This window comes from Parus major, chromosome 3 (genome assembly GCF_001522545.3).
Source record: "Parus major isolate Abel chromosome 3, Parus_major1.1, whole genome shotgun sequence".
NCBI lineage: Eukaryota > Metazoa > Chordata > Aves > Passeriformes > Paridae > Parus > Parus major.
In genome coordinates this window covers 69925698-69945856 of record NC_031770.1, presented here as the reverse complement: position 1 = coordinate 69945856, position 20159 = coordinate 69925698, and the positions used below count along the sequence as shown (strand labels likewise).

Here is a 20159-nt window from a genome sequence, read left to right as displayed (position 1 = left end):
TTTTGTCTCTAGAGGTACAGTCTGAAAGGCTGATGTGTGAAGCGTGTCACCGTGTTAGGCAAAGAAAACTATGCCGACTGTACAATGGAGGCACTTTACATTACTAATTTCAGCAAAATTCAGCAATACAAAAATTATAAACTTTCTTAAAATAAAACTGAAAATACTGAGAGCCTTTGATCAGAATTTACTCAAGTTCGAACTGAAACTCTTATTTGATTTTCCAATGTTGTAGTGAAACCAAACACTCAGTAAATCACTGTAACAATATTTAATATCCTTAAGTAGTCTGCAGAAGTTTTTGTTTGCAGAAAATAATTTCACCAAAGTTATGTTTGTCATCTGAATTTTGCTAAGTAGGTTAATCAAATTGTAATTTAGTATCTGAACCAAAAACACCTTGCAGAGCTCTCTGGTTTCAGGTCTTACGTACTAGTTACTCTATTTTCATCCTGCCTAGCACAGAAATAATGTTTTAAAGGTAATAGCTTTTAACCAGAAACCATAGGTGAACAATTTCAAGACACAGCACACTTTATAACAGTGTCTCCTGCAGCCTCTTGTAGTGCTTAGTCACAGACTATTTCTTCCTGCAGCTGTTTCATACAAGCTTTTGGGGACACTCCCATATGTAGACATTTTCATCTTCACATCCTGACGATGAAGAAACTGAAAATACCCTTTCTATTTAGTTTAAAAATATGTCAGTAGACATTGGGAAATTAATATTTTTAAAAGTGACAAATTATGAATGGGCAAAAAAAAAAGTTTCACAGATCCTCAGCTTGTGCTGCACTCCAGTATCACAAGTGATGGAAGTGCAAAATCAATATCAGTGAGCTTCTCATGAGTTGTTTCACTGATCTTTAGCTGGTGTGCATGTACAGTTTCCTCTTTCCAAGGTGCTTCCTTGCAGAAGCTGTGGTCAAATTGCAAACCTTCTTATTTAGGAATGCCTGGTGTTGGCCAAGCAGTAGCCACCACAGGAACATGTACCATGGCAGCTCTGGCTTCTAAGCAGTTGAATCCACATTTTCAGGATGTCCCTTCAGAAACACAGCTAGTGCATCTCTGTTTGAAAATGTTTAAATAAAGCTTTGAAGTAGTTTGTGATTTCTGCTCACAGGCTCTGCGAGCACTCCTCCATGTGTCCCATCAAAATTCCCAGTGAAGAAGGCTCCTTTAGCATGTGTGCTCTTTCACTGTTGTAACATCTCTGTGTCCCAGAGAATCCAGCATAAAACTATAATTAATGTGATTATTAAAGCAGACAAGCAGCATCTCAAAATTCAAGTACACAGCTCAGTTGCTAAAATAATTGCACATCAGCAATCAAAAAAATTCTTCTACAATAAATTTATTTGTCTTTTGCTAATCTAAAGAGAAAAATACTTATTCTTCATATAAAAAAGAAACTATAGTTACCTTCCTATTTAGGATTTCATCAGTACATCACACAGTTTATTTTCCAAAATCTAATAAAACAGATGGAAAAATTCTTTGAAACTCATTAAATGAACCCTAATATATATAATTTAAAATGTGGTTTCCCTGTTTCTACAAGCTGTTTGCATGCCATGTTACACTACTGGTCTAGTATCTCCTAGATGAGGAAAAAGAGATGAAAAACAAAGCTGCTGTTTTCCCCTGTGTAGGGGTGACTGCCCAAGCAGGGATTTCTAACAGCCCAAAGAGAATTCCTGAGAAAGGATAAGACAACTATTTATTGTGGTAGCCTGTAAGTCTAAATAATAACTCTTACAACTGAATGCAGGGGTCCTGAATCACAGCTTAATAACAATTCCAGGAGGATATTTTACATCTTGGCTGAAAATAAAATATCAAAATTTTCTTTTATATGAGTTTCTACAAATAATGTATTCAGGTTGTCTGTGTCTTCTCTTACAAATTTGGTCCTATGTTCTGACTCTGAAAAATTCGCAAAATTTAAATTGGGAAGAGTACAACTTGGCCATGTATTGAGATCATGGATTTTATTTTCACTCATGAAATTTTGAGGCAAGATCATGAATTAATGTAAATTTTTAAGCCATCACCAATTTCACACCACATACAAAAATCATACAAAGTTGATTTATAGTTTATCAATTGCAACATTATAAGGAAGATGTTACGTGGACCTGAATTTGTTTGGTGCACTCACAGTAGCTCTGAATAAATGCCTCCAACACTAAGGTCATAAAAATAAGATACACATTTCTCTGTCACTGTTAACTTGATACTCAACTGTGATAGATTTATGAAAGAACTATGTGTGAAAATCATTATTTCTAGAAAAGGCATTGCAGGAAATATCTGAGAAATGCTGTGGGGTTAGCACACTTAGGACAAAAGAAAAACATCTATAGGTTCAATTGCACATATGAAGCACTATTTTCTCTTCTTTTTTTTTTTTTTTTCCCCCATCTAGACGAATATATTGTCTTTAGATGACAGGAGATGTAAGTAAGGCTCCAGTACTGCAAACCTTCAGTAGGATTCCCCCTGGCAGCAAAGCAAAGTATACTCATTTGTCAGGCAATTTAGATAGTAGGATTCATAACCGAGTGTTTTGTTTGTTTACTTGTGCATAAATGGTTTATTTTGGGCTGATTTTAGGTTGGCTGTGTGCACAGGGCATCAAGCCATGTTCTGAGGCAGTTCTGCTTTGTTTCATTTGGGAAAAAATGGTTTGGATTATGGTTTGCCCTCAAATTATTAGCAGGAACAAATGGTGTCTAATTTATCTTGCTTTTCATTTGCATAATGATCAATGATAGGGCAGTGCTTGAGTTAGCTTGGAAATCATACAAATGTTTTTATTTGACCTGATTTCTAGATTTGGATAAGTTTCCTTTTCCTGCATGTAAATATCCATAAAAACATGTTGAAAATTTCAGGTCTCACCTAGTTGTTCACTTTGTTGTGGCTACTGCTATCTTTATGAGTTTGATTCTCAAACACTTATGTACCAATGTTCCACTTGATAGCTTGTTAACACACATTGTTCAAATAAAACCCCTTCCCTGACATCTGATTTAATGTAATATTCTTCTTGGAGAATTGTGGAAATAAGAGATGGAAAAGTAACCTTGTGCATATTTTTCACTTTTATATGGTTTTTCTCCTGTTTGTGATGCTCATCCAATGTTTCTTGGTTGCCAGCTGTCTGTTAGTTAATAGGTGGCCTGACACCACACCTTATTTAGGCAGAAGGCCTTCTGCCTCTGAAGCTCAGGCAGTTAGTCATGTTATCATCATCCACAGAATACTGTTTTTCCTATGGAAAGACTAGAAGCTGCCCTGTTTATAAGCTGGCTACTAAGAAGGCGTAAAACCCCATACAGTTTTGACTGTTCCTCTACATGGAAAGTACAAAATAATTTAAGAACTGTGTTTCTCTTTTTTACTCAGGCAATGTTCCGAGTAAGATTTCAGCAGAATTGCTTTTGTGATGCAGCAAAAAAAACCCCAAACCTGTCCAAGGACTTCACTGTCTGTTCCCTTTTGCTGTCTTTCTCTTTTTTTACATCTTGCTAACAGACATTGCTGTTACCCAAATTAACCTCTTCTGAGTTTTTTCTTTTTTTCCCCTGGTATTTGGATCAGGCTTCTCTCTGGGTGGGGCGAAAAGTGAACTCTCGTAACATACAGTACAAATTAGGTCTTTTCAAAAACAAAGACTTCTCTTAAGAATAGCTGTATTTTATTTCTGACAAAAGAAGAGAAAACACAAGTGTGCTCAGTAAATCAAGAAGTCAAATGTGTGTAATCTGATGCCAAGTGTAAACATGTATGGACTTTACAAGGCTTGCCGACACTAGATGCTCTGATTTTCTTTCATTTGAAAAAGTGCTTTTGAGTATTCACAGTAGTGCTTGCAAGAGGCAGTCAAAATCACAAAGTGAATAAGAGCAGGTCTATGCAACAGCTTCTGCTGGATCAAGACACTTATAGTTTTTTTATGAACACACTATTTTTTGCTTGGAGTAGGTAATGTAAATATGGTAGATCAAGCTAGCTGCATATGCATCGGGACTTTTTGGCCTGACTTTTTGGCAGAAAGTTTGTTAAGTGAATACTATAAAAAGCTGCTAGAGAGTCAAAATATAGTCCCTCACATACTAGCAAAGCAGTCTGATTTCAATGGAGGTTAAATAAATAACAGGATATTGGGCATAAAGACCACCTGAATAGTCTTCCAGCACTCAAGGGAGTGCATACCTTTCTGTGTCCACTGAAGGAAAAATGGAGTGCAGAAGTTAATGCTTTAATTAATAAAGATGTTGTCGTGTCTTCACTGCTATTCTATCAGGCTGCTGCTGTAACAAATCATGGTATGACTCCATCTGTGCAGAAGTACTGCTGTAAAACTAAAATTTTCAGGCTGCGCAACATTTGTACTGAATGTTTCAAGCTGTGTTAATTATATATCTGTAAGCACTCTAGTACTAGTGTTAGTTGGGTAGATACCACAGGTCTGCCAAGAATTTTTTCACATAATTGTAATATTAACAGTATTTTTGTAGCTGGGTATTTGTTTTAAACATATCACAAGGGTTTCCAAGCACTAAAAAAACTGTGTTTTCAGCTACTGAGTGGGACTTCTGTTCTTCAGCCCTATCTCTAATTACACTCCATGACTGGGTGGGGGAACGTGTGTTTAATTTTTTAATTTTTTTTTATTGAAAAAAATAATTTTTAAAAATTTTCTTCATGCATTAGAGCAGTTATCAGATTGTTTTGTGGGGAAGCAAAAGTAATGACTTTAGGCCTTTACATTTCTTCTGAGCATGGTGCAGCATGTGGTGGCCTTTATTTCTAGTAGAGAGATACTGATGAAAATGCAGTTTTTCAATGCTGAGAGACAGTGTGCCCCAGAGTGGATGCTCTGAACGTCCCAGCACACAGGGAAAGTAAAAGATCAGGAGAATGTTACATCACCTTTCTTCCTTCTCTCCCTCATTTGGCTGAGGACTTGTTGAGCTACCACACAAGCTCCAACAACTGTAGGACCACAACAGCCTAAGACTTTCATCACTTCTGAAAAATTTGGCACCAGAAGACAACTGGAGGAATGCATGACTTGCAGCTCTGGAGAAGAATGGTGCCCAAGGAGCTGCAGCAGTAGTTTGGGATTGCCGCACTAAGCCAATGCCCCTAATGTGGGCATTCCCTACACAGGCCTGCAAGCAGAAAGGACAGCAAAGTGCTTAGTTCACCCCAGCTGGGAGTCACCCTGTGGCAGGCAAACTCCCACCTGGCCCTCTCTGGACATGTGAAGCAAATGTAATACTAGCCAAGTCCCTATCCCTAAAAATCTCTCAGGAATGCAGTGAGATTAATTCCCTCTCTGTAACCTTCCAGTAGGTTGTGGTTGCTCCTCAGGAAGGACTGACGGGAAGGGAAGGGATTGTGTGCTGCTGCCTACCTTGCCTGTGACATCAAATCTGAGGGACACCTTCCAAAGAAGGGTCTAGAAATGCCTAGATGGATTCATACAGGGCTTTTTGTTCCCTCCCATCCTCTGCCAAGCTTTTTACATGTAAAATCAGAGAACTGGCTCCTCAAAGTCACTTGGATGAATATAAACTCTCAAAAGTGTCACGTAGCCCTTGGAATAATTCCAAAAAAATCCCAGCTTATTTGGAAAAACTGTTCCTTGAAAGAAATGCACAAACATTGGTCTGGATCCAAAGCCATGAAGTCAACAGAGAGACTCTCATTACAGAGGGCTTTGGATCTGACTGACCCACTGGTGGCTACAGCCAGAACAATGGTCTGTTACAATAAATAATTTTTGGATTCATGTTTTCCTGATGTCTGCAAAGTTTTGGTAAGAGTAGAAAGAAAAGAACAACCTGACAGTGAAATCTCCTTCTCTTTTCCAAGCTCTTGAAATCATAGTGCATGACTCTTATTTTTCTATTTTGAATGCAGTACCTTTTCTTCTCTCTTTTTATAAAAATTGGAGATATATGTAACCACTTAGAGTGAAGAGTGAATTAGCCATGTCAAGGACTTGCTTTTAATTTCCTTTTCTGATTGTTTTTCTTAATTGCTCAGTTCTTTTCATTATCTGAATCCATAGGTCATCCTACGTAATTTAAATACTCATCAGACAGAAGAGACAGAGAATAGCAGGGACTCAAAAAAATTCAAATATAGTCCTAATACTCTATCTTGAGCTATTTGATGTGTTTTTGCATAGCAGAAGCTTGAAACTGCATATGTGCTAATGTCATTTGCTTTGCATTAATTTTTTTTTATCATTTGGGTTTGGGTTTTTTTTACCGTTAACAGCAGACACAGTGAACTTGCTTTGTCAGAAAACCACAACCTTCACTGCTAAATGCAGTGGAGAGCAAAACATTGGTCTAGAGGTTGTAGAAAGGAGTTTATCATGTCTTAGGGTATCGTGAGAAAATATTTTGCCTACAAAAAAAAGCCAAGAAAAAATTTAAATCCGTTCAGAGAGGGATTTAGATTATCACCTGTAATATTATCAAACTCTAGCTTTCAAGAGCTGTAAGTCAAGTCATGAAATTGCCTTAAAAATCACAGGTTATGAAAATAGTGTTTTGAGTTCTGGGCTTGGTGCTAATAGATTTCAGTTTCAGGCTTTTCTTTGTCACCAAGACTAGACACCTAATTTCTTTCTTTCATGACAGCTGAGATTCCCACAAAATCACTTTTATTTTAAATAATAGGCTTTAAAAAAAGCCTATCTTGTAAGATTCACAGCTGAATTCCAAAGAGCTCACAGCACTGGTCTTACATGAGGTACAAACTGATGGTAGATAAGCAGGTTTTCTAGACTTACTCTTATAAATACATTCTGTTCCTCACCTCCTTGGATACATACCATCTTAACATCCTTAAAGATTGTGCTCATAAACACCCAAGGAGCACCTGCTACCCTTAACTGTGCAGAATGGTCTCTACTGTACCTGCAGTGGCAGAGGGCTCCATTTCTGAGGTCAGACTGGCTGCTCCAGGTGTGTCCTCTTCTCTTCTTTGTACTGGGAAAGGAGAAAGCAGAGGGCAAGAGGGTGCCAAGTGGCTCTGTCTCTCTAATTAGCAATGTTAGTTAGTTGCCTTTTCCCAGAAGCCATGCAGATGGTGGATGGGTGACAGTGGTAATAGGTTTTCCTATGGTCAAGTCTGGAAATTTAATAGATAGTCACATTTTTCATGGGCAATAGTACATCTGGGAAATTGATGCACTGGCAGAGAAGAAGCACTGGATGCTCTAGTAGTCTTCACTGACTGACCTGCTGAGATTGAAAGTGTAGCTGTATCATCTTGAAGTGTTTCAGAGTGATGAATCAAAGTGCACTCTTCTTTTAGACTCACAGTGGAGACATTAATGTTCTGGAAACAGCACCACACACACAAATAAGCTCTAAAGGTTTCTATCTTGGGCCAAACTTTGGGATTTGTGATAGCAGGATCTCACAAATGGGCTCTGCTTTCTCCTTCTGGAGGAACTATGAAGAGAAAAGAGAAAATGTGACCCATGTTTCTGCCCTTAATTTTGAAAAGGGATGACTGTTTCAAGGAGAAAAGTTATAGCTGGGATTGAGAATCTGGAATGGGATGAGGTTGTCTTACTGAGTCCCAAGTGAAGGAGGTTTGGCAGCCCTGTGGAAGATACACAGAGGTGATCTGAATGGTGGGGCCATGCACTCCTTCATCCATCAGTTTTTGTAGCTGGAGCACAACCATAGCACAGCCCTGTGCAAAGAGGACAGACTAATTCCTGATTTTGCTCATTAATACATTTTAACAGCTCCTTTTTCTGAGTATGCAAGATAGAATGATGAAAGTCTTCAGGGTGGGGACTGATGTATGCTAAATAAAAAGGGTCTTAGTATCTTTTGACTGGGAAAATCCATACTTGGCCCTACTTCTGTAAGTTACTGCCTCTGTTTTAGAAAAAAAAAAATTGAAGCACTGTGGTTTGGTTTGGTTCGGTTTGGCTTGGCTTGGCTTGTTTTTTTAAAGTTTTTTTGGTGGGTGGGTGTTTACACTTTTGGCAAGGCCCTTTTAATGCTGGATGTCTGGAGTCTACATGCTGTCATACACAAAAGTTTGTGGTTTCTTTAATACCCTGCATTCCTAAAAATACATAATTATTTGCTTTCTGACTTTGTAATGGAATAGTGTTTTGTGTATGTGTATATATATATGTGTGTGTGTGTGTGTAGATGTCTTCATGTAGAGTAAATGTGGAAATAGGGAAGACCTGAGGAGGATAAACAGAGAGTCAAAGTGAATCTCAGAGGAGATAAGTGGTGAAAATGGGTAAACAGAAAACTCCACTTCTGTGGGAAAACATGGAGGAGCTAAACCACAAACAAGAGAGGAAACAGCCAAATCTAAACAAGGAATTCAGCAGCAAGCTGCGGCAAATGTGATTTTAAAGAACAGAGTGTTCACAACAGACATGTGTCACTGCTGAAAATGAAGTATGTGAGCCCTGCTTTCCTGCTTCCCCATCCCCAGTACCTCCACAGAAGGCTCAGCCTCTCCTGTCCACCTTATTTGTTCAGTAGTGGACTTCATACGATTGATTCAGTTCTCATTAAACTGATTTACTGGGCTCGCTGGCTCTGCTCAGCTTCAGTTTATTCCTACTTTGTTTAAAATTCGGGAAGTGCTGGGGGAGGGGACAGGACACTAATGGCTGTTCTTGTGTAAGTGGAGTGGTAGCTGATTTATTGCAAAGGTTATAAAGGAAAAGTATTAAGTGTGTTCCATTCTACTTGGCAAAGCCATCCTGCACAATGTCCAACAAAACCCTGAGAGCACTGGTTTGTACCGAAAAAAAAAGGAAAAAAAAAAAAAAAAAGGAGGAGGGGTGTGCGTGTGTGTGGAAGGGGGATGCTCCACCAAGATGTGCTCCTCTTCTTTGAGAGCATTAATTAAGACTGTAAATCATGAGCAACATGAAACAACTGTATTTGATGGAACATGGACAGTTCTGGAGTTCTGCTGTGCTTGCGCCATCAGTTTGAATACCTACACTGAAACACTAATGGGAAAGCAAACTTCAAAGAGAAATTCTGGCATGAAGAAGCAGTCTGCAGGATCATTACATGGATAAAGTTGTAAAATAGACTCCTCCATGCAAACTGGGAAGGAGGCAGAATCAAAGTTTGAAAGGTTTATAGGAACTCAGGCTTATTTTCCTTTCATGCACAAAGTCAGTCCCACATTAATTTGGTAAAATAAGCTTGTGTATTAGTGTTTTGAATAAAAAGGGGGATAGGAGGGTGACAGCAGAAAAAAAAGTTGTACTTAAATAATGAAAAATTCTGTTAATATCCTTTAAAGCTAATTTTCTTTTCCTAATTGATAGTTGAAGGAGTTATTTTTGTCACATCATAAGTAGTGGTGGGTCATATTCCCCATATTTATAGAATTAAAGTCTAAATTTGTTCCAATCACATAGTTTTATTTTCAGCAGAACATCAGTAATAGAAATTCACCCAGTAATTCCTGTTCAGTTGTCATATCCTAGACAAATCTGCTGAAGCTTATATTTAATTATTATTTATTTAATCTTGTTTCAAAGACGTTAAGTAAAGCAGACAACCCCTTGTGTCAGGTTATTCACTTTATAACTTATTTAAAATAAAATTTCATCTTTAAAATTTATTTCTCTTTGAGTTCATCTAGTTACAGTTTCTTGCTGTTGTCTCTGTACTAGGCTGTAGTGGAGCAGCTCTAGTGTAATTGAGATGATTTTCATCCATTGTGGCATATAGTCCATTTGTTCCTCATTTTCCATTGGTGCAAAGAACTGGATGCAAGCAACATTTTGATGAAAAATGGTCTATCCTTATTAGTTAATTCACAAGCAACTTATTTCCCAGCACAACATTTTAATGTAATTATAAGTAGATTTCTGTCCAACTACTTGTCCAGGATTCCTTAAAGTTTTTGGTTTGCCAAATGTGGTTTGAGATGCAATTAATAACGTGGTGGATTCCAGAATTGCTGATGAGGTTAATTTTCTTTCTTGTAAAATACGATACTGAAATAGAGACATTCTCTTTAGATGCATGCAATGGAAAAAAATTTGTAAAGAATAACTTAGGAAAAAAGATTATCTGGAGTTACTTATATTCAGGAATCAGGAGCCCTGTTTGCAGCAATGGCTTCCATGCTTACCACAAAGCTGCTTCTTCCACTGACCCTATTAATTTTATGAAGGATAACCCTGTGATGTTATGATACTATTTTGGAGACTATTCATTAGTATGGGTACATTATTTCTATTTTTACAGGTAGTTTAAATGCCTATGCAATAAGCAGGGAAAAGGAATTTGTTATATTACAGGAATGTACATGCTAAAGGGTTTATGGAATGAGAATCTGAGTGCCTTAAACCAAAGGGTTCAGAGTCATTTGACTTGTCATAACTTGCAGAAAGAGACAAATTACCTGTATGATACTTAGGTAGTAAAGGAAAGTACTTCATGTTAAGCAGAGTGTATCCACTATTTTGTCACTGTACTGGTACTTCAAAACAGTACCTCTCCTTTCCCTAACGACAGAAACAAACACATTAACTGACATTCTATGACGTTTAAGGCAGCAGGTTTTTTTTCTTCATTGGGAAGCAGGAGTGTGCTGGCTTAGCCTGCAGTGCCTTTCAGAGGCACTCAGATGGACTTGGACAGGAATAAATGTATGCTTTTTGCCAAGAAGGGTTGCACCATAGCATGATCATGTGTTTGGAAATGCTTACACTTGCATGTCCAAATGCAAATAAAGGGTGCACAGTCTTGAACTGTACCTATGCTGGAAAAGAAAGTCTTCACAGAAACTCTGAGATAACAGTAGACTCCTCTTTTACCTCCCCACTGTTCTCTATCTACCAAAAAAAAAAAAGAAACACAGCGTAAATAAACCCTGTTAGTAATTCTTTATTTCAGTGTTATTACAGAATTTCATACAAAGGGCACATTCTCAACTTACCACTGATTTCCATGGACCTAAAACAGTGTTTCTTACACCCAGCCAGAGAGGCTGCATTCAGTAGCTAAGCATATTGTGTATACCAGCACACAAAAATGTACTTTCCTTATTCTGTTAACTTCCGGGCACTGCTGTGGCTGGTTTAGATTGGCTGTGACTAAAAAGGCACTCACTGGAAAACCATGCATGAAAAACTTCTCACCTGAAATGATTGGCAGATGCAAAGGACCTGTCCCAGGCTCTTTAAAACAAGCACACTATAACCTTGGTTCCCTGGTTGCCCTGGTGTATGTATTCCTATCAATTCTTAGTTCATCCAGGAAGACTACCCAGCTCAGGGTTTAGTTTCATTCATAGATAATTTCTGTGTATAGGAAACAGTCAAAAATTTCTGAATGAGAACTGATAAAGCGAAGCAGAACCAAGGGAGATGCTTTTCTATTTCTTATTGACATCAGATCAAGACACAGTGTGCTCCTGGGAAATACACTCCATGCAAATGAGATCCATGGAGTTACCAGCCAAGTGAAACACAGGCTAGTGCTGTGTAAATGAATGGGCTTTCTGCCCACGCTGGCTGAATCTGTGATAGCAGCAGGGGTGAGCAAATGCCCTTCAACACCATTTGTTACTGAAGTGGTTGCTGTTGCACAGTCTATACAGCCAGGTAAGCGTGTTTTGGGTCTCATCTTGTTCCAGGCACATTTACTCAGAAGAGAAAACATCCAAACTAAGTTTCATGGCAGGCATTTACCTCCAGCATGACACTGGGCAGGAAGCAGGGTGGCATATTTTTCATTCATCTTCACATGCCAGAGTTTGAGTCAGTTTTCTCTAAGCTTCCTTTACTGTCTGTGGAGAAAACCAGCCAACATTTACAACACATTTATCAATCTCTTTCAGACATCAGCAACAGAGAAGTTCATATTTAGTCAGACGGAGCTGACACTTAGCACCAGACTTTAAAGTGTGTTGAGATAGATGTCTGATGATGCAGACAGGTATGTCAAAAGATGGTGGAGATCACTCCGGCTGTTCTTTTTACCTTGAGGAGACAAAACACCTTTAACAATCGGTCTCTGAACTGCTGGGCTAGTGATGCTGGCCTACTGGGCACAGGAGCCTTAGGTGCTGGATACCTACACTGCGCTGCTGGGGAGCTAGCAGCTAGCAGCTAGCAGCTAGCAGCTGTGACCTGACTCATCCAGCATTCTTTTGGACAACACCTGGACAGAGTATGGATGTTAAAGACAGACCAGGTGTCATTGTCATTGCTGTAGGTGACTTGCATGCAGCCCTGTGAAGGAGTCTGAGTGGCGCTGGTACATGTGACATAGGCTCTCCAGGGTGAATAGTCTGCAGTGCCATAGAAGGGTTGCAGCCATGTCTGTAGCCTGTATGTCCCTGCTCCTTGTTTATTAAATAACGGCCACAGTGTTCCCTGGCTAGAAACTGTTTATAAGTGCAAGTTAAAACTTATGGAAGAGTTCCTAGACAGGGTTGCTCACAGCCAGAGTAGTTCCTTGGTCCTTTTTGCTCACAGCTATACAAATTCTTGTGTCTTTATCACTGGGGAAGACTGGGGTGGGGGAAGGTAACTATGTCAGCAGGTAGAAAGAGGGAGGTGGCAACAACTGCTTTAAACCAGCATTGCTGCCAGAAACTTGTTCTTTAAATGACCCCCTGTCGACTTCACCTGCCAATCCATGGTCGTTTGAATAGTTCAGTATATTGGCTTCAGGGAGCCCCAGAACAAAGACTTTCCTTAAAAAACTCAGACCTTACTCAGATAAAACTCCCACTCATGCCCCAGGGAGTTTTGCATGACGAAGGATTACAGGATGGTGTCTCAGCTTTGTTGTGTGTACTGCCTGTAGCTGCTTTTTAGGTCTGTGGATGAATAAAGGCTGTGCCCATTTACCAGAAAACTTGATTTCCGTTTGCTCCCGCTCAGTTTGCTAAAAACTTTATCGTCCTCTTTATAAACTAGACATGGGGCTTTTGAGGAACTTACAAGAGAGGAGGAAGGAGGTGCCTCGGGAGAATGTGGAGAAGGAGAGGGCTTCGAGGGTCTTAGCAGACAGGCAGTGGCATCTGAGATTTTTAAGCTGCCCACACTCCCTCCGAGGTGAGGGGTTGCTCAGTCCTGGCAGGACTGCTGTTAAACCCAAGCTCGTGAGTCTGTCCAGTGTTTGGGAATCCTGAGGTGTTTTCTTCCCCTCGTCTTATGTGACAGGTATGCTGCATCATGCCTTTAGTTTCTCTGATTCTGCGATTACTCATTGTTATTTTGTGTGAGCAAAGCCAGAAGGTGTTACAATACCTTCCCTGTCAGCACGTCCTGCAGTTTCTGTTTCGTTGGATGAGACAGGAAAGCAGTCACTTCAGGGCCACAGAACTGGGCCTCATTTCGTCAGCTGGAAGGTGACTAGTTAAAATCTAACTAGCAGTCTCACACCCATTGCCTGACAGGAACAGTCTCTGAAGACTATTAAGAAAATAAAAATTCCCTGCTCTGTCATATAATGGAAATGAGTATACTTCAACTGCCATCCCCTCTAATCTGTTAGCCAGCCCTTAGCAGCTTACCAAGCCTGTATTTAACCTATTTCCCTAATGGCAATTAAGAAATGTTTTCATTTCCCAGGGAGAGGATTGCCAATGAAATCCTCCTCTCCTCGGCAATCCCCATCCTGTGGCTCCGTTCTCTCCCTCCTCTTCCCCACACCCCAGCTCCTTCTTCCTTAGCCCAAGGCATCCAAAGCATTCCCCGTGTGTTTGGGTAGCATGCAGTGAGGAAGAAATGATTAAGCAGCTGAATGTTTGAAATCCAGCTAAATGCACCGATTATTATCTGCTTAGGGCTTTCTTATCTCGAACTGTGTGGTGCTTAATGGTAGGCCCATTGTTTTCAGCTCAAAGGTATTAATGAAGGAATCAGGGCAGCAGGCTGATGTCATAGGTGGCTGAAAGGTGACTTGTGCGCTGATTTCCCTTACTCCACCCCTTCACAAGTCCCTTCCAACTAGTTCAGAAGAAGGGTTAGTATTTTTAGAGCGGAGGGGAAAACGAAAAAAAGCAGCAAGCAGCCGAGGTTGCATTTGTGTGTCTGGTAAAAGGAATGCAGAGGCTCCTAAATATCCTGCTTAAAAGATGTACTTTCTGAGCTTCTGCTCTACTTTCTCACTTCATAAAGACTCTGAACTGTTGGCGGGTGTCAGTGTGAAAGTGGCCAGCCAGCCCTTGTTCACACCTGCCCTAGGCACTGACCAGCAGACCACACTTGATATCCTCGCCTAGACGCAAGGTGAGGTTTCCACTTAGTGTTTTCCACGAGAAGAAAGAGCTGCGTAAGTAGCTACCACCAAGAATGGCTTATTGAGGTGGATGAAGCCCTCAAGATGATGCACAATTTAAGGAAGTGCTTTTGTTATCGGCTGTACTTTTTGTCACTCTTCAGAGTTAAATCCTTTCCTTTTTTTTTTTTTTTTTTTTTTTCCAAACGTACATAGTTACTAGATGCAAAGTGGAGTGTGTTGTGTGGAGAGAGACTCCTCTGAGGTGAGGTATCTTGAGTGTATTCGGTTTTCTATCACACAACACAAGCAGGGAAAGGTGAAGATTCAGAATAGATTAGATTTCACTGTCATAGTTTGCATTTTAATCATACACTGTTATTTTTGTAATTCTTTTTGTGACAGAATTAATTTGGTATTTCTTCCCTTTTTGTCATCGATATGAAGAGCACACTTCTTACTTTGAGCTAGTACTGCTCTACATGGTAGGACTTTCACATCACACTCCTGCAAAAATGCTTAAATTTCTTCAAGGTTTCTTTTTTTTTTATTTACCCACCTGAGAATTCGAGGAAAGATGTATTACCAAAGCTGGCTTGTGTAGCTTTTGTGATTTTTGGGACAATATAAGAAAACCAGCTTTAAATAGTAGTGTCATAAGATAGCTGGTAAAGAGTTCTTGTGTCCAGGCATATCCAAGCAGCTCTTAAACTAGAATAAAAAATACGCACTTTCTTTTTTCATTTTAATGAGACAATATTTGTTGTGTAATATTAAGATAATCAGAGTCTTTGTGATTGCAGTTATGTCTCTGATAGCATAGGATTCATAAGATAGGATTTCTGCCTTATCTAAACAAATGAGTGAAGAGTTTAATTCTTTCATATTTTTGATTAGTTTTGTTTGGTTTTCTCAATTTCTGTTTAGTTTTGGTTTGATGAACATGCATTAGCTTTCACTGTTCACTGGAGTATTTTGTGCCTGTTGAAGGAGCTATCTAAATAGTCCACTAGCAAAGACTAGAAAGTCAAAAGAGAAAGCAGAGGAGAAGGAGTGGCACTGAATACCCATACATATATCAAAGCCAGCTGCTGTCTTGAATAAGATTTACTTAACAGGAAACCATCAAACACAAAAATTCTCACTTTAATTTTTTTCCCAAGGAGAAAAAGAACTGCATAGCACTAGATTGACTTTGGAGGTTTGGTTTTTGGGTTTTTTTTTCCCCATTTTGATTTATTCATTCATGGTTGGGATTGGTTTGTGTAGGGTGTTTTTGGTTTGTTTGGGGTTTTTTGCAAGTGGAAGTGTTGAGTGAACTGACCGGCACTTCCAGTCCTGCCCTCTCCCATTCCCTTCTGTCCCCCTCCCTTTTTCTGTAGGTTCAGCAGTAAAAACCTATTGAAATGTGAGATTACCAAACTGAAGCAATCAGTCTGAAATGATTAAGGAAGATGACTATTCTTTCCTTCAGATGACCAAAAGTCATCTTGTCCAGAGTTCCTTATCTTCAAGGTGCTATTTCACAATAGTTTCTGTCTTTCTAAGTATGTATTTCCTGTTAAAATGTGAAGACTTTACATTGTAGGTATGCTTGTATGTACAAATTATCACCAGCAGTTACAAAAATTGGAGTCTATCCTTCTTTTGAAATTATGTTGATTTTTTTTTAAAGGAAAAAGTGTTTATTTATTTCTTCAGTAATTTAGGAGATTATGTATCAAGCCTAGGGTGAAATTTTGTTTGCTGAACTTATCTTAAACCTCAGGAGGGGAGGAAGGTTCCGTTTAAAGGTCAAAGCATTTCAAGATTTCAGTTCAGTATATTTTTTACTTTTGAAGTTTTCCCTTCCCCCACCCAGACCTCGGACCTTAGAAGCTGTTTAGATGCCTTACACATGTTCATCTTGTATCGACATTTTTGAAATAGCTCTACATTAAATGCCAGAATAGTTAAATATTCATGTACATATTATTATCATCTATTGTGCACCAACACTTCTCTGGAGAGAAATTCAGTGTTCGAGATTGGAGGAGAATGGTGGAGCTGACAAAATTCAGATGCTAATGATAATTAATTTATGTAGTGGCAAAGATAGGTGCACTGCCAGGTGCTTTACAGGCAGATAAGATCTGGTTTCTGCTTCAGTGAGTTTACAATCCGAGGTCCCGGTTTTGCAAATACTTATGCACATGAGTTATGCCACCGAGCGCAGTGACATTACTCATGCATGTGAAGTTACTCACCTGTAGTGAGCTATCTGTGTACAGTTTCAACTGCATTAGCTTTTCAATTGACTGGTGAGTCAGTAATTATTCAGGCTGATAACTGCAGTTATTTAATAAACTCTGCCAGCCAGAAATTAAAGAAAAAATGCAGGATTCACCTTTCCACAAGGGAGTTGAAAACTCGGGTTTTCCTGGGAAATTTCTCAGGAAGCAAACAGTCCGTGTGAGATCTGGCATTTTCATGTCACACTGGTTTAAATTATGTCTATCTGCGTACAAATCACAGAGGAGAAAAAAAATCACCCGATAATTGGAAGGAAAAAGTGTTATTCCCGTTCCTCATTTGTTGTGCTGCTGATCTTGGGGCCACGGTAAGAGTGTTTCCAGTGAAATTACTTTCAAGTCTGGGAAAAAGCAATCAGCAGAGGCCTTGGTAGCTGTAAATTTGTGGCAACAGTCCCTAATTCATCTTGTAATTCTATGACAGGCTCTGAATTGCCCGTATTTGGCCAGGGATCACCTCAGTGGACAGTTAATGAAAGAGCAGAGGGAACTTGAAGGTCAGTCACACTGAATTCCTTTTTCTTCCTGGCTATGTCTTTTTTATTGCATCCTATCTTTATTTATATGCTTTATTAAAGAAAACCTTTTTTTGTTTGTTCCTGGCAAAGGCAAATCTATGCCTCTTCATTTATCTGCCTTTTTTGCTTGAAGCATTTATAAAACAGCCTAAAATGCCGCAAAATAGATGTTTCTGTTGAAATCACTTGATAGAATTACACTTTAGCCAGTTGCTATTTCTTATCTGAGTGTGGTCATGAGAATAAAACAGCAACAGATGCTACAACCAGGTATGTTTTAGAGAATGGAATTTGTACATTGACATGTGAATCTAATCTCAGTACAATAAGAAGACTTTAGTTATTGGCTCATGGTCAGAATAAATGAATTTGAACTTAAGAAAGCCATGAGACTAATTAAAATAACACCAGAAAATGCATTTGTGTCTGCTGGAGTCAGACTAACCAGCAGATAAACTGTAATAGCATTTGTTTGTTGAAACACTGCCTTAAATTTGGTCTGAATTATCAGAACACAAGATTTTTTTGTGACATGCATAGTATAACAGACATGTTAAAAAGTAAATAAAATAAAACCAGAGAGGAGTCCTGGATTAAAAATTAAAATGGCCTTTCCTTTTTCTTCTTCACTCTTTCTTATTTCATAAGGTAATTTCCAGTCATCACTGTTTTCTCTTTTTCAGAATATTTTCTTTCTTTGGAGGACATCAGTCTTGTCTCTTTTTTTATCTCATTCAGTCTGTCTCTCAGAGTACCTTGTGTCTTAATCTTCTCTCTCTAGCTTATGCCTTAAATCTTTTTGCCTCCTTTTTCTGTCCTTCTCATAGTGTTGTTTTTATCTCTCCTTTATTTTGACTTCCATTCCAAATACATTATCTTCCCACCTCAGTTCCCTTCCCCTGTTCAGCCTTTGTCAGAAAAAAATTCACAGGGCTCACCATTATTTGACCCTTCCAGATAAAGCATTTTGAATGACCACTCTGGCTTCAGGAAAAAAGGGAAGTGTTGGTGGATGAAGTGGTGTTTTTTTTCAGTATCTGAGCTCCTTTCAGTCACAACAAGATCACTTCCTCTCAGGCTGAATTCAAAATCCTTTGCAATTCTTGGGAAGCTTCATTTGCTAGTAAACTAATCCTACAAAGTAGAGAGAAACGGGAGATTAAAAAAAAAAGTGGGTAGAGAAGTCCAATTTCTGCCTTTTATACAAGGGAAAATTAAAAAATATTTAGAGTTGTGTTTATTTTTCAAAGTACATTCAATTTAAACTGGTGTTAAGAATTAACTGCATTTTAATGGTTATCACGTAGTCAAGGATGCCTTTACTATAAGTAGAGTACAATGAGCTTTTCTATTTGTGAACTTGGGATTCCATGTCACTTTTTAATAGGCTTCTGCAACACACACCCTTTTGACTGCCTGTGATACAGCAGCAGTCATTACTAGCTGCGGGACCTGCTGCTTGGCTGTGCCTGTCTTGGCTGGTGGGATGTGTCTTGCAGACATTGTGGCTGTAGCCACTTGTCATTTACCAGCACCAGGGGATTTTGAGACCTAATGCTTTTGCAGATCCCAGGCAAGCAGATCCCAGATGTGGTGTGGAAAGCAAGGCGATGCCTTCTGCCTTGGTTGTGGTATTGTGTCTATACAAATAAAAGGAGGGCTTGTCCACACATAACCCTTTGAAAATTCTGCCAGTACAATCTTAGCCAAGTCCAGTGGAATAAAAATGGTCTTGGTTCATGCACAAGTCAATGCAGGGAACAAAGTGGCCTCTCATAGTTGTAGCAACATCTCATTTCTATACATGCTGAGTTTCCAATATTTGTACAAGAAGCTACTCTGTGAAGGTTGATTGGAAGTGATCGGGATTGTTTTGTGTCTCAATTTTGCATATATCTCTTTAAATCAGATTAAGTCACTGTATTTGAAATGCTGGATTTGGCAGAAACAAAATTGGTTGAAGAAGGACATGAAAATCTCTTTGTGTGTAGAAGACTATTGTTAACTTAATATAACAGGGTGTCAAAACCCATCATATGCTAAGTGTTTATAAAGTGCTCTTATTAATGGTGTAAAAAATCCCATAACAAGCCAAGAAACTTCTCATTATGAGAGGAGAAAACATTAGTGCTTTTCCTGACAGTGTTCCTTTTCATGGGGGATTCCTCTGTGGAACACTAATCAAGTCCGTTTGGAAAGATCTTAATTAATTTAATTAAAATCTGTCAGATCAAACTGATTAGCCTGACATCCAGCCTGGTGGGAGGAAGGAGGCTGGTACATGCATTGTGTGTTGAGGTGGGCTTGCCGCTTGCAATCAGAGATGTGTGGCTGCTGTGGGGATCAAAGCAGTCTTTCATTGTCATCAGAATAAATGCTATGGCTCCCCCAGGCAAGTGATCCAGTTTCTTTTTGTTAGAAAATATTTTATACCTCCACAGCCCCGGCAGCTCAGCAGGGGACAGCAGGTACTTGGTTCTGCATGTGATCGAAGGGGAGCGCCAGGTGACCTTTCCTACCCTCCTGACAACAGGAATGCAGATTAGACATTTCTCATCCCTCTGCCATCCACTGTCTCAGCTGTTGGCCGTGGGTAGGAGAGGGAGGCCATGGTGATACAGGGGTGACTGAATTTTGATGCTGAGCATGAGTGTTGCTGCAACAGAACCTTCCAAGGAGTGGTGTGTTCATATGAGACATCTTCCTTTTGCTGCCACCTCCCACTGAACAGAGGTGGGAGCTAAGGAACTGCACTCTGCTCTCTGGCTGTTCTTGTCCAAAATATGAGGAACTACATCAGCCATGTAAGCTTCTTAATTCTGCAGCTGCTAATAATGATGTGTGGTTTCTATGGCAAACATCAGGGCAGCCAGTGCCAATCTGTGTCTCTAGGTCTTTCCACTTCCCCTACCACACATGTACTCACGGAGTACCTCTCATCTTCAAAGATTTTAATAAACACTTTTATCCATCATTATAAGTGGGATGGATCCATCAAAAGGGTAATAGCTAGTAAATACTCCATTTTTCAGGCCCCAATCCTGCAGGCGCTTAGGCATATGTTT

The 20159-nt window shown here is 39.3% G+C and overlaps 1 long non-coding RNA gene across 1 annotated transcript in view; it reads left to right on the top strand.

Moving 5' to 3' along the window:
- The window catches only part of LOC117244061, a 39087-nt gene extending 22013 nt beyond the window's left edge, over nt 1-17074 (top strand). Inside the window, exon 3 of the long non-coding RNA XR_004496461.1 lies at nt 17001-17074. This is a non-coding gene — a long non-coding RNA (uncharacterized LOC117244061). The remainder of the gene's footprint in view (nt 1-17000) is intronic.
- The last annotated feature ends 3085 nt before the right edge of the window (nt 17075-20159 follow it).